Source organism: Thermobia domestica, chromosome 1 (assembly GCF_964235325.1).
Source record: "Thermobia domestica chromosome 1, izTheDome1.hap1.1, whole genome shotgun sequence".
Classification (NCBI taxonomy): Eukaryota; Metazoa; Arthropoda; class Insecta; order Zygentoma; family Lepismatidae; genus Thermobia; species Thermobia domestica.
In genome coordinates, this window is record NC_137454.1 from 250,149,362 (window position 1) to 250,164,267 (window position 14,906).

The 14,906-nt window shown below is 34.0% G+C and overlaps 1 protein-coding gene across 1 annotated transcript in view; it reads right to left on the minus strand.

The window, feature by feature from the left end:
- The window catches only part of LOC145695006 (uncharacterized), a 1,107,003-nt gene that overhangs the window by 839,259 nt on the left and 252,838 nt on the right, over positions 1–14,906 (minus strand). The window lies entirely within an intron of this gene.

The following is a 14,906-nucleotide window of genomic DNA, read 5'->3' on the forward strand; positions in this document are numbered from 1 at the left end:
GAAGGGGAAGAAAAGTAAAATAAAATGTATGAATTGAAGTTGATAAAAATTCGAAGTTTCACATCGCAATATGAGAAAAATTATTTGTGTTTGTGGAATAAAATAACTAACTATATAGTTACAGGAACCTGGAAATTCATTGTTTTAGAAACAAGTAGCAATTTCATTGTACACCACGTGAAGAAGTTTGGTTTGGTTTTTGGAACCCCCAACTTCTACCAAAAACTCTTTGATAGAAGTTAGGGGTTAAATATAGTTAAATATCACAAAACCTAGGGCTAAATATAACATTTTTACCTTAAATTAAATTAAGTATAATTTAAGGTGAATAACTATTTGAAAATTGAAAATATTCAAGTGTTTAGATTTGTCGATAGAAAGTCATCTGGTTTCACTTAAACATGCAACTCACGGACAGATTAGTATATTTTATTCTGAACAATACACTAGCCCGCTAATATCAACACATATATAAACCAATAACGTCAGTCAATGCACTTTGCAAGAAATTTGAAATTATTTATAATACACAAACACACAATTTGATGTAAAAATATTAATTAATTGAATTTCAGCACAGGTTTTATAAACGGAAATCGATTGTTAACAAATCTTGTAAATGTTACCGATTTTACATATTTAGGACTTAAGAATAGATTATAAATAGACACCATATACAGTATATAGGTTTGTCACAGGCCTTTGATTTCATAAAACATGAACTTCTTACTGATAATTAACAAACATTGACCTATATCGTTCGTACGTTAGCTGGTTTGTGAGCAAGGGCGCCGATTTATCTGTAACTTTCGGGGGGCTCATTCAGATGCACAAGGCATATAAGAGGATTTTAAGACAAACTGAATTCAAATTATGCCAAATATTGTATATTTATAAATACAATTTGGGGGGTCCGGGTCCCCACGATCGGCGCCCTTGTTTGTGAGCTACCTTGCAAACAGAAAATTCAATGTCAAAATTGATCAAATAATTTCTAGTCATGGTTGTATAAAGAATGGCATACCTAAGGGATCTTCTTTGATATCCTTTATTGTTTCCCTACACTGAGAAAAAAAATGTAGGTGGCGTACTTAAAAAGATAGGTTACATGCGTCATTCTTGTAGTAGTTGGACTTAAAGTACAGCAGACGTATAACTGAAAACGCATGTTTTATAATACCTTCTGTATAAGTGTTCCATCTATACGTACTTTCCGTATGAAACAATGTAGGCGGCCAGGATCTCACATACAAATGGACGTATATAACATATAGCTGACGAAGGTAACATAAGTATATGCATGTGATATACGGAAAACTGTTAGATGTCAGACATCCTGCAACGGCATGATGTAACATCTAAGGGTAGTGCCTATGTAGCATACGGATAACGTATGCTCCCTACTGATTTCTATAGTAAGCAAGAGGATACCATATATTTGTACAATATACTGCTGTCCGGAGAACGGATTTTTCTCTGTGTATTTATTAATGATCTGCCTGAAAAAAAATTAAATACCCAAATATTTTATTATATGTCGATGATTTAAAATTATTTAGAATAGTAAATAGTGAGTATGATTTACTACAGGAAGATTTAGATTTTGTTAGTATATGGTGTAAAAATAACTTATTCAAATAAATTGTGAGAAAACTAAATATACATCACGTAATAAAACCCAATATTACGTGAGTAAATATGTAGTTACTGGAGCAATATTGCATAGATTAAAGATTTAGGTATAGTGTTTGACAGAAATATGAAGTTTAGCTATCATATTAATGAGATAGTCCAAAAGGATTAGAAAAATAATAAAGTTCATTTTCAAACAATGGCCTGAGTTTAAAAATGCCAGCTCATACGTATATTTACACAAAATACTTGCAAGATCAATACTAGGGTTTGGTGTCGTTATTTGGATTAGTATATGTATTATGTATAACATTGCCAATCAAAACTGCGTCAGTCCAAAATATTTTATTAAGCTACTATGTCGTAAAATGAATAGAGATTACTACTCCCGTAGTTATGAATACTGAAATCAATTTTGGAGATTCATTAAGTGACAACAGAAACCTTATTGAAAGAGATTTTATTCAGAAAATACTAGACAATAGATACTATAGTAAGTACTGTTTACATAATATAAGTATAAAGGTGCCAATGTATAATATAAGTAGATCAATATTAGTTCCTTTGAATCCAAAATTTGTAATTTTAAGAATATCCAATTCTTTTAATTTGATTTGAAGCATCCATGTTTATCATTCAAAAGCATAAATTTTAAAGTTGTACAAATATTATTTGTAGTATTGTTGACGATGTACCTATTTTGAGACTAAAAATATTTTGTATTAATTTTTCAAGGAATTATGGTTTAATCCGATACTATTTTATTTTATCACTAGCAGCGTTCACCCCGCTTCGCTGCGGTCACCCCGGAACGCAATAAACTTTGTTACTTAGATAATTTTTACTTTTTCGCTTTCAAATTGCAGTAAATGTTAACATTATAGCGCCTGTCATTTATGTTAACCCGCCGAGTGACACGGTCATGCGGGTTGCATATAAATACGTTTATTTTTACCTATGATGAACTAACAAAGGATTTGTGGACACCTGAATGGTCAATTATCTCAAGACACTGGTAATTGAAAATTAAAGTGATATGATAAAAACCATCTAGGGTCCAAATCCTAATAACCCCCCAAAAATAAAAGAAATTGGTTCAGCCGTATTAGCGTGATGAGCGGACAAAGGAATTTGTACGTTCTCTTTTATATATATAGATTACTTTTTATTGTTTTAGTAGGTAGGTTATATATTATGCAACATGTGCTTGTTTTTGTTTCAGAGGGTGCTGTATTTTTTGCCATTAGGCTGTTCATGGCACAAAAATAAACATATTATTACTGTTATTATTACTTTCAAGATAAAATTACGTTACAACAGGAAAAGAAAATAATAAGATAGGTAAACCTTGCTTTAGTGTCTTTTCCCACCAGTTGCACAGCACAGTAAATTTGACATTGACTCTGTTGGTAAAGTAATACGACAGACGAAATGCACGACTCACTATCATTCACAGTAAGATCATTTGGAACTACAGGAAAAACTACTGATCCAAAACATATTTGCTCAAATAATATCTTGTTAGTTACACTTTACACTGCAGTCCCAAGTGAAAAGAATTCTACGAAGTAGTTATTTCAACCTTTCCAAGAATATTTCACAGAAGATTTACATTTGTACTGACAAAATACTGAATGGAGCACTAAAAGAAAGGGACGGGAAACGTTATTAACGCTTTGAATAGGGAAATACAAAGTACTTCACAAGACTTGAATATTGAAAATAGAAAAAAAAAGTTCCTCTACAAGGGAAATGTTTTGATTTCTGGAAAATAAACGATTTTAGTTCCCAGAAGCACAAGATGTATCATAAGTAACGGTATTACGAAAATATTGATATTAGGTTTATTTCTTGTTTTATCATGTATTCTTATAGAAAAAGGACTAGTAATTTCGACTTTTTGTATTTTCTTTTATCGGAGTTTTACTTGATTTTAAACCCATCATACTGATGTTGAGAAAACTTATGATAACTGTTTTCCTCATCGAAACCATTGAAAACAATGAAAATATTTAAATTATACAAGGGTTATTTTATAAGTCGGGTCAACTGTGCTACTGCGGCCAAATGAGCTGCAACAAGGTATGTTTGAAGGCCACAGGAAGATGCTATTCAATGCCATCGACAGATGTCGTCTGTCTGCAAGAACCAAGGACAGGAAGCAAATAAAAAAATACGTACATATGATTTGATCGGATGAACAGGAATTGATATGCACAAGTGAATACAAAGATATAAAGAAAAGTACTTTTTACGTACGCAGAAAACTGCAAACGCCCTTTCAATAGACTGACACAGTGAATCGGTCAAGTTAACAAGTGAGTTGAATACAGTCGACTATGTATGTGATCCGTCAATGTATAAACCAGTAAGGAACTAGAACCTATATACTCAAAAGTACTCTAGAGAATCTAGTTGAAGTTGATCGTACACGACTAGATCATATAGATGAGGATAGAGTTATTTAGCAAGGAGCCTAACGAAGAGCCTAGCTGAGTTTAGCGAAGAGAATTTACGAAGAGGTATTTTAGATAAGTCACAAAACTAAAGGTTTACAGAGAAACATGATATATATGCGTTCTCAGTAATGTTTCGTAGTTAGTCCCACGATGATGCAGAAGCAGTTGTTATACTATGTTTATACATTGAAGTTATCTTTTCTATGATACACAATGGTCTTAATTGTTCCCAACCTATTTATCATTATCAGAATCAGTTTTGAGAGATTGCTTTAAACCAATTGCTTATGAATTAATACTGGTATCCTGTTTTTTTTTTCTGGAAAGCTTTACGTACTACAGCTACCTTGAATGATCCTCGTCGGTTTAACAAAGGCATTTGATCTTTTTAAAGTTTAACGTCCCACAATTATGATCTAAGGCTAAGAGAGTCGATGATAATGATAATGAATAGAATTCGTCCCTCTCGAGACAAAGGGGCGTATCTCATTTTTTCAACTTTTCCAGGAGACAAGTTTAAAGATGTTATCATACGTTTATTTTATCGTGTTCTGTCAAAATTTAATTTGATTTCGTAAGTTAATACGAAGGATATCAAACCAAATTTTAAAAGAAGACGATAGAATAAATAATGAGAAAAGGTTTAAACTTGTCTCCTGAAAAAGTTAAGAAAATGAGATACGCCTTTTTGTCTCGAGAGGGACGATATGAAGAACTCCGAGAAAATCTACCTATATGGGTGCTGGGACCTAAAGCTGGGACGAAACCAGTTATCCTATCTGCCAAATGAATGTTCTACCACTGAGCCACCACGACCCTGAATTTGAGTTAGGAAAAGAAGCTTGACTGCGTGGACAAGGAGATTCGTAATAAATAAATAAATAAATAAATAAATAAATCCAGAGCACTAGGAGATTCGTGTGTCTCTCGGCAATGAGAACTCAGATAGTCCTTGTTGTACCAATACATCTGAGGGACGTGGCCAAAATATTGAACTTCAAATAAATACCATTTCATGAACAACTATTCCCTGACTACTTCAATTAACTTACTTCACATATACATTATACCCATTACATTCATCAGCATCAGTTACTGCCACAGGTTGCAACTGTCTACTTCTTTACCTCCAAAATATTTCTGAAGTGTTGAAGTAGTGTTTTGAATAAAAGTGAAGCTCTGCTCTTCAGCACGAGACAATATTGATACATCTGACAAAAAATTAATATTAAAAACTGAAAGCAAGACAGCTGTTTACGACTACAATTGAATGAGCACTGCAATGGAAAAGCACATTTATAACACTATCTCTCCTGTTCTTTTTCTTTTTTCTTTTTTTTTTTTTTTTAGTTTAATGTCCCACGACTATACACCAAGGCTAAGGGAGATGGTGATAATGAAAGGGTTGATAATAAGAATGAAGGAAGTGAGAGGAAACAAGAAAACTCCGAGAAAACCCAGGCATATGGTGTTTGGCCACTACGAAGTCCGCTTGGCGCAAGCTGGGATAGAAATAGGAACCCCTTTCACCAGACGTAAGCACTCTACCACTGATGCTGTCTTCCCACTTCCTTAACAGCTATGAATTTCTCCACTTAACAGCGCTTGAATCCAATTTTCTTTTGTCCCTTGTGGGAAAATGACGGGAAGGCAGGAAGTAAGAGGTGAACAAGTGATTGACACCGCAAACAAGCTTTGCAAAATCAAGTACGTATGAGTTGATGGTAATGCCTAATAAACTTACCAGTGAAACTATAATCTTATATTAAGAAATAATTTGTTTAGCTTGACACAAACTTCAATAGTTGAAGAGCTTGCTGAAATAAGGAGTTAGCTCAAAATTCATCGGTTTTGCTGTATTTACTCGTTCTTCCCCGACAAAAATAAATAAATAAATAAATAAAAATAGAAAAGCGCAAGCAATTAATCCAAAAAGGAGTTAACTCCTTGTATTAGTTTTCGAAATATCCATAGTTGGAGCTGGATGTACTGTTGAAATAAAGAATAAAAATGGAATTTTCAACAAATATATATATATATATATATATATATATATATATATATATATACCCTCCATTCCAAAAGAAACCGAACTTTTGAAAACAAATAGTACCACTAGTGCCATCTGTTGTAATATTTTACCGGTAGATGGCGTAGTCCCTCATTGACAACTGGTATAAATGTCATGACATTTGGATGCACGGCAACAAAGTTATTGCGATTCAACTGTCAGTGTGTTGTGTACATCGGTCGGAAAATGAGTTTCAAACAACGAGCTGCAATTGAGTTTTGTGTTAAACTGGGTAAAACTATTAGTGAAACGCACCAAATGCTACAAAATGCATATAGTGATGAGTGTCTATCCCGTACGCAAGTTTACGAGTGGTTCAGGCGATTCAAATCGGGTAGAGAGACGCTGGATGATGACGAAAGATCAGGCCGTCCCAGAACCGGATTATCGGAAGAAAACATCGAAAAAGTGCGTGAATTCATCAAACATAACAAAAAATCGTCGGTGAAAGTTATTGAAATGGAATTAGGCATTCCTCAAACAACCGCATACCGCATTTTGACCGAAGTTTTGGGCCTTAAGAAGGTTAATTCGCGGTTTGTACCACACAAACTCACCGAAGACCAAAAAGTTGATCGAATTGCGCATTGCAAAGACATCGTTAAAAGTGCTCGGCAGGATCGAAACTTCTTGAAATCGATTGTAACTGGTGACGAGACGTGGTGTTTTGAATATGAGCCCGAAACAAAGCGGCAAAGTGCTGAATGGAGAGCGCCGGATGAAGGAACACCCAAAAAAAAGTCGCTTGGTGAAGTCAAAAGTTAAGGTGATGCTGATTTGTTTTTACGATTCAAAAGGAATTATCCACAAAGAATTTGTTCAGCCCGGCCAGACAGTCACTGGAGAGTTTTACTTGGACGTCATGAAGCGTTTGCTGGCAAGAATTCGTCGTATTCGGCCCGAATATCGCGAAATCGGCAGTTGGACTCTTTTTGGACGATAATGCACCATCACATCGTTCGCGACTTGTAACTGAATTTTTGGTCAAAAATCACATTATTCGGTTGCATCATCCGCCCTATTCACCAGATCTCGCTCCGTGCGATTTCTATCTGTTCCCGAAACTGCATTTGGCGATGAAAGGAAAGTGGCACGCATCGATTGATGCCATTGAGAAGGCGACAACCGCCGTCCTAAAGACCATTCCAATAAAGGACATGGAGAAGTCGTTTGACAACTTGTTGGAGCGTGCAAATATGTGTATCGATGCAGAAGGGGAATACATTGATTAATAAAAATGATTTGTTCCAAAATGTACATTGCTTTTTTGTTTTTTTAAAACGTTCGGTTTCTTTTGGAATGGAGGGTGTATATATATATATATATATATATATATATATATATATATATATATATATTTCCCAAAACATTAAAATTGGGATTCTCAGCCCTTATTGCAACAAGGTCCTCAATTTTTATTGATAGTTGTTACTTTTAGAACATTTTTAATTTTCTGATTCTTAACGTTTTTCAGCAGTTTAATAATTTTCTTCCTTTTAGAGCTTTTTTTTAAATGAAAAAGTCGGTTAATTTTTATCTGTAAAAAGTTATTATTGGATTTGATAAGCTGCTGCAATAATAAGCCATGGCTAAAAACTAGTATTACAGAGAACTCAGAAAAAGAAAATGACCAATTTTTAATATGTAGATGGAGTACTTTTTTTTAATTATGATGACTAGGAAGGATAAAAAAATCAACAAAATGTTAAAACAGAGAATTCCCTGATGTCTGATAGTGAATCACATTAGTTAACAACTTAATGCAATCTTTCAACGAAAACAAAACAACAAATACACACACAATTCTAACTTAATTAGAATTGGAAACTTCTGAATGAAGGATATTTAAAACTAATTTAATGCTGTAAATGAGCCTGATCATCATTCCTAATTTCGCGATAACGCATAAATGAAATAATACAACTAGTGAAAGATTGCTAAGGTACATCTCATCATTGAAAATGGATGAAAGATATTGTATTATATAAAGGAATGGAGGATTTCTAAGAAATTATATGAAATACAAGTGATGCAGGTTTGGTTAACATGTATCAAGGTGTTTTACTCGGTATTCATAATAATTAAATCACGAGTAAGTACATTAACATTTTTATGTGTTACTGTATTTGCGTTTATTTCAATTACGTTGTTTGTTTTCTAAACAAAATATACTTACTATTTAGGAGCGGAAACATTGTTAGCTTGTAGAACTCTTTTAAGACTCTATATTCTATAATGGAAATCATTATTATCAATTACAAAGGGAGGTTGTCTCACATCCTGTAATAATTTATATATTAAACTTAGAATATTCGTAACAGTTAAAATATACCTCAAAAGATGTCTTTTAATGGATATTTCTTTCAGTCAATAGAAGAACGTACTTTACCTAATTAATTTATAGATTAACATATTTCGCGTAGACACAACATACACGTATTAACGTAATTCACTTAGTCATAATTAAATTTATTATTTCCTCGTTTTGTCCAGATTAACCGCTAAACTAAAATTAAATCTGAATAGCTTATTTTAATATGCAGGTAGTCACGTATGAGGTGTACAGAAGCCTGAAATATGAGTGGTTATTATGTCTTCACATTATTTGTACTTTGTATTTATGTGCATAGCTTTTCTTACTTCACTTTCAGATAGCTGTGAATTTATAAAAATAATAAAAACACTGCATTATTTCACACTCCGAAAGTATAATGTTCTTTTAATCCATTAGTAATATTGTGTTTTTTAAATAATTAAATAATTATTTTTAGGAAGTTCTGGTCAGAAGTCTTGCTTGGATCTTAACTTGATAACATCACTTACAGATTGAAACAAATAGGACGGGACTGCTTTTTGCCATACGAGTGAAAAACAAATGACTGTTCAATTGACAACACGCTAGAAGCTGGAATCTCAGACAGTGATGCCAATTGTGCCTCTAGTGGTTATTTTATAACTCTATAATTTTTTTAAAGAGTGTTTTTAAAGGATTTTCAGTGAAAGGAAGAAGAGAAACTTATAAACATATACGGACAAAACAGATATATCGCCTATTTTTCTTAATTGCAACCCACTGTAGCTGGGAAGTTCAGTTGTCGTTGCCGCAACTGCCTTTTTAAATCGGCATTTTCCCTGAGACTTGCAATTGGGATGGTTGCGTAACCAACATATTGTATATAGTAGATTGGGGTGAATAGGGCCACTTTCAAGAAAATTACCTTGTACTGCTACAATTGGTGCTTTATTAAAGAACTTTTTACAGATTTATAATATACCATATCTCTACTATAAAGTTCACAAAAAATCATTTTCTTCAAAAATTGTATAATACTATAAAAATGTATATATATACTCGCCTGGAATGGCCCTATTCATCCTAACATATCTGGGTGAATAGGGTCGTTCGTAAGGTGAATAGGGCCACATGTATTAAGTGGATTAAAACCACACACAATTGTAAAGTCGTACTAAAACATAGAATAGAATTCGTATACATAATATTTTAGAATAATAGAAGGTGTAAACGGTTGATTTACGTGCTTATAAAGTCATATATTTATATTTGACGTTTCTTACTCTGCAGACCTTGAGTTGTTAGCGTTAATTTCTGCTTCCTTATTAGATATTTCAATTGTGCAACAGGACAAAAAAAATTATACTGTTTCTTGTACGTCATCTGTGTTTAACGCTCATAATTTCCCATCTGAAATAAGAAAGAGAGACAAAAAATATCGAATTCTTATATCACCACTATGTATAAGACGATAGATAGGATGAATGGGTGGGGTGTGGTTGATGCATGCATTCGTACAAAATTTAAGTGGGAAAAAATCTTCGAGTTTTACTTCCCAAGGTTATGCAGGGTAGGCTAAAGGAGACGGGGATGATGCGAATGAATTAAATGTTGGAATGAAAAAAGTAGGAGTAAACAGGAAAACTCCGATAAAACCCATCTACACGGTGTTTGTCCACCACTTGGCGCGAGCTGGGATTCAACCAGGGACCCCACACACTGGAGGTGAACGTTCTGGCACTGAGCCATCGCAGCTCCCTAATCAAAAAGTATGGCCCTGTTCACCGTAACTAGATATGGTCCTATTCACCCTAATTGGTAATATATAGAAAAATGGGTTGGCAACCCTGTTTAGGTTCTTCCACGATTATCATGCTAGTCATAATATCTTGAGTGAACCTTGTTGAAGATAAGAAAATCAAACTTCTGCACTTCCAACAAAACTACATAGCGTAACAAGAAATAATACAGGACAGAAGTATTAAAAATACGCTATTTTTCTTAACACTTGCATTCAATTGATGATGAAAGTTGCTCTGTAATACAATCAGCGTCCAGCATTCACTCAATCTAACTGCACGATGAACTTGTAGAGACTCACAGTGAAGACACGGCGTGGCATCCGCTTCGCTGCTTCTGTTCTATAAACAAGTAAGGTGAATAACGTAACGAGTGGCCCTATTCATCCGGTGGCCCTATTCCACCGAAGCTACCCTATTCATTATTCAAGGAACAGGAGGTTGAATTCTTGGATTTTAAGTGTATCGGTGAACAGAAGATTCTTTCAGGACAAGACGTAGAATTTCTGGTTAATTCCGCCTAAACTGGAACAGCTAGAAACCCTAAATATTATATAAATCAACAAATATCGCAGTCTATAACAAAAAGATGATTTTGTGAAATTAGGCAATCTCATTACGAAATGAGGAAAGACAACTGCGAAACTCATTAGTACATTTCTGAAACAAGAAAAAAATGACATCTATCATCGATGTTTTCTCAATCTGCCGAATGTCCCAGCTCCCATGGATCACAAACCATCGAATATTCAAAATTTAGAATGCTGAGTTTTGTGTCACTGTTTGTATCGAAACAACTTGCAGCTTGGTCTGACAACGTATGAAGCTTCCATTAAACTTGCCTCGAATATTTATTTCAGTAATTCGCAAGTAATGCAAAATTTACGACCTTCAACGTTGTTTTTCTCGAAATCAAGATTTTGCACATCCTCTAGTTCATGATACGTGGGAAATGAAATATTCCCTTGTTCGTTAAAAAAAACTACGAATTGTGTCTGTTAATGTTAGAATAAACCTATAAAATAATCTGGTCTGTTGTTACTTGCTAATTTTCTTATTGATAATATTGTGCACATCAAATCATAAAATATATTGCGAGATTGGGCATACTTGTCCTATTTTTCTTTCAACTTACGTAGTTGCTTAAATACGAATACGAAATTATAAACATGACAACAATTACATAATCTGATAAATAATCTCTCGTTGTCACTCGACAGTAGTAACACCATGCAGCGAAATTCCGCTCTGAACGACCTTTTTGCTGCTTCACAAATACTTATACAGTATTATATAGATGTGCGGCAAGTGTAATATGCTACTGCTTCAGTCACCACTGCAAACACGGGCTGATTAAGGCTTTTGGGGCCCTGGAATCGACTATTTCAAGTAGGCCCTATGTTACGAATAATTCCAGCGCATAAATTTTCTTTGTTGCCTTCCACAGCCTCATAGGCTTATCAAAACACCGAGAACTATGCTGTAATATTTTAATGTGCTCCAAGTTTACAATAATTAGTTTAATTACATTCACTATTAACAATTAAATGCTCATATACTACAGTGTAACACACAAATGCCAAATACACGCCAAATGATCACACCTGCAAATTCAGTCCCTGCAAAAACACTAATAGAGTAAAAGGAGAAAAATCATTTATAAATAGATAAAGCTGTACAAGGCTATATTATTAGAAAAGTTTTCTTCCTACATTTTTGCTCTGCAAAGGATTCTATTATGTCATTAAACGACATTGAAGTGCCAGAGATATTTCAAAGGAATTGTCACCCCAAGTTAATAATTTGGTTTGTAATAGGAGCCCAATATAGCTCACCCCATCACAAAATAAGTATAGTGAAAACGCTGGTGGAAGAAGATTTAACCCTAGTGATACCGCGAGCGTAGCGAGCGGGAAAAAAATAGCATGGGTCTGAAACCTATAAGTTCATTGCTATATTTTAGTATTAAAGAGAGGGATTTTGGGGGCCCCCTGAGCCTGAGGGCCCTGGATCTTGGACTCCAGTAGCTCCGCCCATAATCCGCTCTTGACTGCAACAAGGTAAAAACTATATGCATTATTGACAGCGATAAGCAAGGTGCTTATGTGATACTATAGTAGGTTGTTTTGAATTTTTTTTTAAATGAAAATGATAATTAATTGACCTTACAAGTAAGATATGAGTCGAATATATTTCTCGTAAATATAATACTTTTCATTTAAGTATATTAATTTTATTTTTGCCTTTAACTATGACATTGTATAGAAAGATCATTCTTTTATCGTTATAAATAAAAATTAGATGATTCTACAATAAAAGTTGATAGAGATCTAATTAAGATTAATAATATGAGTGAGTGTAAATCCTCATGTGAAGTTTTCGAGTTTGTAAATCTAAACATTGACGCTACGCAACAATTAGGACATCTATTAAGATAAATATTCTTTTGTTAAAATAAATCTGAAACTGAAGTATATCCTCATAAAATTTCTCATTACGACAATGTTTCAAAATTATGATGAACTCTGAAATTAATTTTTTCGTTCAACTATAATGCTGTGCAATGAAACATATTTGAATCGATAGATGACATTGAGATGAATAGAATGACATATTTAAGGGAGAATTCTCATGCGTACTTTTTGAGAAAATCGAGGGAAAACAAATTTTTATTGCGCTAAAAGGCATGCCGTTCGTTGCCAATAATGCAGACGATAGTTTTACTTTACTGAAGCAGATTATTTATTTATGTATTGTTTATGTGGGAAAGAAAAACACAAACATTGCGAACTAGCAGATTTGTATCTATTGTTGTTTTTCTTTCAATAACAGTATTGCACATACTTTTAACCAGTCATTTCGTCTCGTAACAGTGCTGCACATACTTTTAACCAGTCATTTCCAATTGCAGGCTCTGTGACGTCACAGTTTGCTGCTCAGATTATCAGTAAACAATATACAGAGAGCAAGGATAAAGCAGCAAACCTAGCGTTCATAGAAGACAGTGTTGACAGGGAAATAAGACGTAGTCGATGGTTTTGCAGATACAGTAGTTGTGGATTCATGACAAATTGAACACTGCCAACACTTGTTTTATTCCATTCCACCTGCCTTGTTCTCTCTCCGTTTCTGCTCAACCTGTTCTCTCTATCTAGACTCTGATCGTAAAAGATCGCTCCTAGGTCACACATCTTCATCATCATAGGTATTCTGCCATTATTGGCAGGCCACTTGCTGCAACCGAGAAACTTCCATGCTCCACGGTCTTCCGCTAACCTCTTCGTTTTCAATTCGTTTTCAATTCAATACAATTTCTTTGTTTTGATATCGTCCATCAATTGTAGTCTCATTCACCCCTCCCTCTCTTTCCTGCCACCATACACTCTAAAACGTCCCTCATGATATAGTTCCTTCTTAAGCCAATATCCCAACCAATTTCTCTTCCTTTTCTTAAAAATATCTAAAAATTGTTATTTTCTCCCCCACCATTTCTAACACCCTCTAATTCGTTTTCCGCTCGATCCAGCTAAATGTTTCCATTCTCCTCCACTCCCACATTTCCAAAGGTTCCAGTCATTTTTATCATTTTTGAGTAATGTCCATGTTTCTTATACATATAGTACAATACTCCACACGAAGCACTTCATGATTCTTTTATCTCAACTCTTTGTCCAAGGCTGACACAAAATGACTTTTATTCCTCCGAAAGGCTTCTTTCGCCATTCCTATCCAATCCTTGCTTTTATTTCACGTTCACACTTCATATCATCATTAAGAATACTACCGAGGCATCAAAAACAAGTCACGTTGTCGAATTGCAAACGACTATGTCTTAACATTGACTTAATCCTAATTGTAAATAAAACTAAAAGAAAATAAAGGCTGTATGTTAAACCTAGAATCTAATAAACATGCCCTTAACTGTTTCAACTACCTCCAAAGTGTTGCTGGCTTCTCTCTTTAAAATCTTCTAAAGTCTTCGATACTCCAAAGATTTTCATACCGACGTTCAAAAAAGTGTGAAGAACAAAAATGATGAGTCATTATATTGCTTTCATGGGAGGAGAAGAAGAAGAAGAAAAAGGAAATAATCTCTTTAAAAAATTCGATAGTATTTTACCTTTGCACTTTAAGCTTAGTTGTAAAATGGCAGTTGCGTGCAATGGAAGCGTTGAGTATTATCACGCCATCTTGACAATAATGAAGCAAGGGGGAAAATTCGTAGTTTTTCTTTCTCCCTTTTCATTTAGAGCTTTGTTTTCTTTTCTTGTTCTTCAATGACATTTTTTTTTTTAAAAAAAAGATTACAATGTACTTAGCACTTGTTGAGAATCTGTCTCTCTCTCTCTTTCAAAGGGAACGCCTTAAATTAGTTGATACAGTCATTTAGCTCAGACTGAAAATTGCATTTTTAGCTTCTTCCACGTGAGATAAACGATAGCTCATGAAACAATGTGACGTACAAAATATACTACTAACATTTTCATTGTACTGTAATTCGTGCATTTTTTAGCTCCCAAAACATTAAGCATGCAAAATTGTGACGAAGTAACAGGATTTAGTCATCTTTAATGTTTCTTATATCTATATAATATTTGTGACTTAATAACTCTTGAACCACCCGACCAATCTCGATCAAAATTTTCAATATA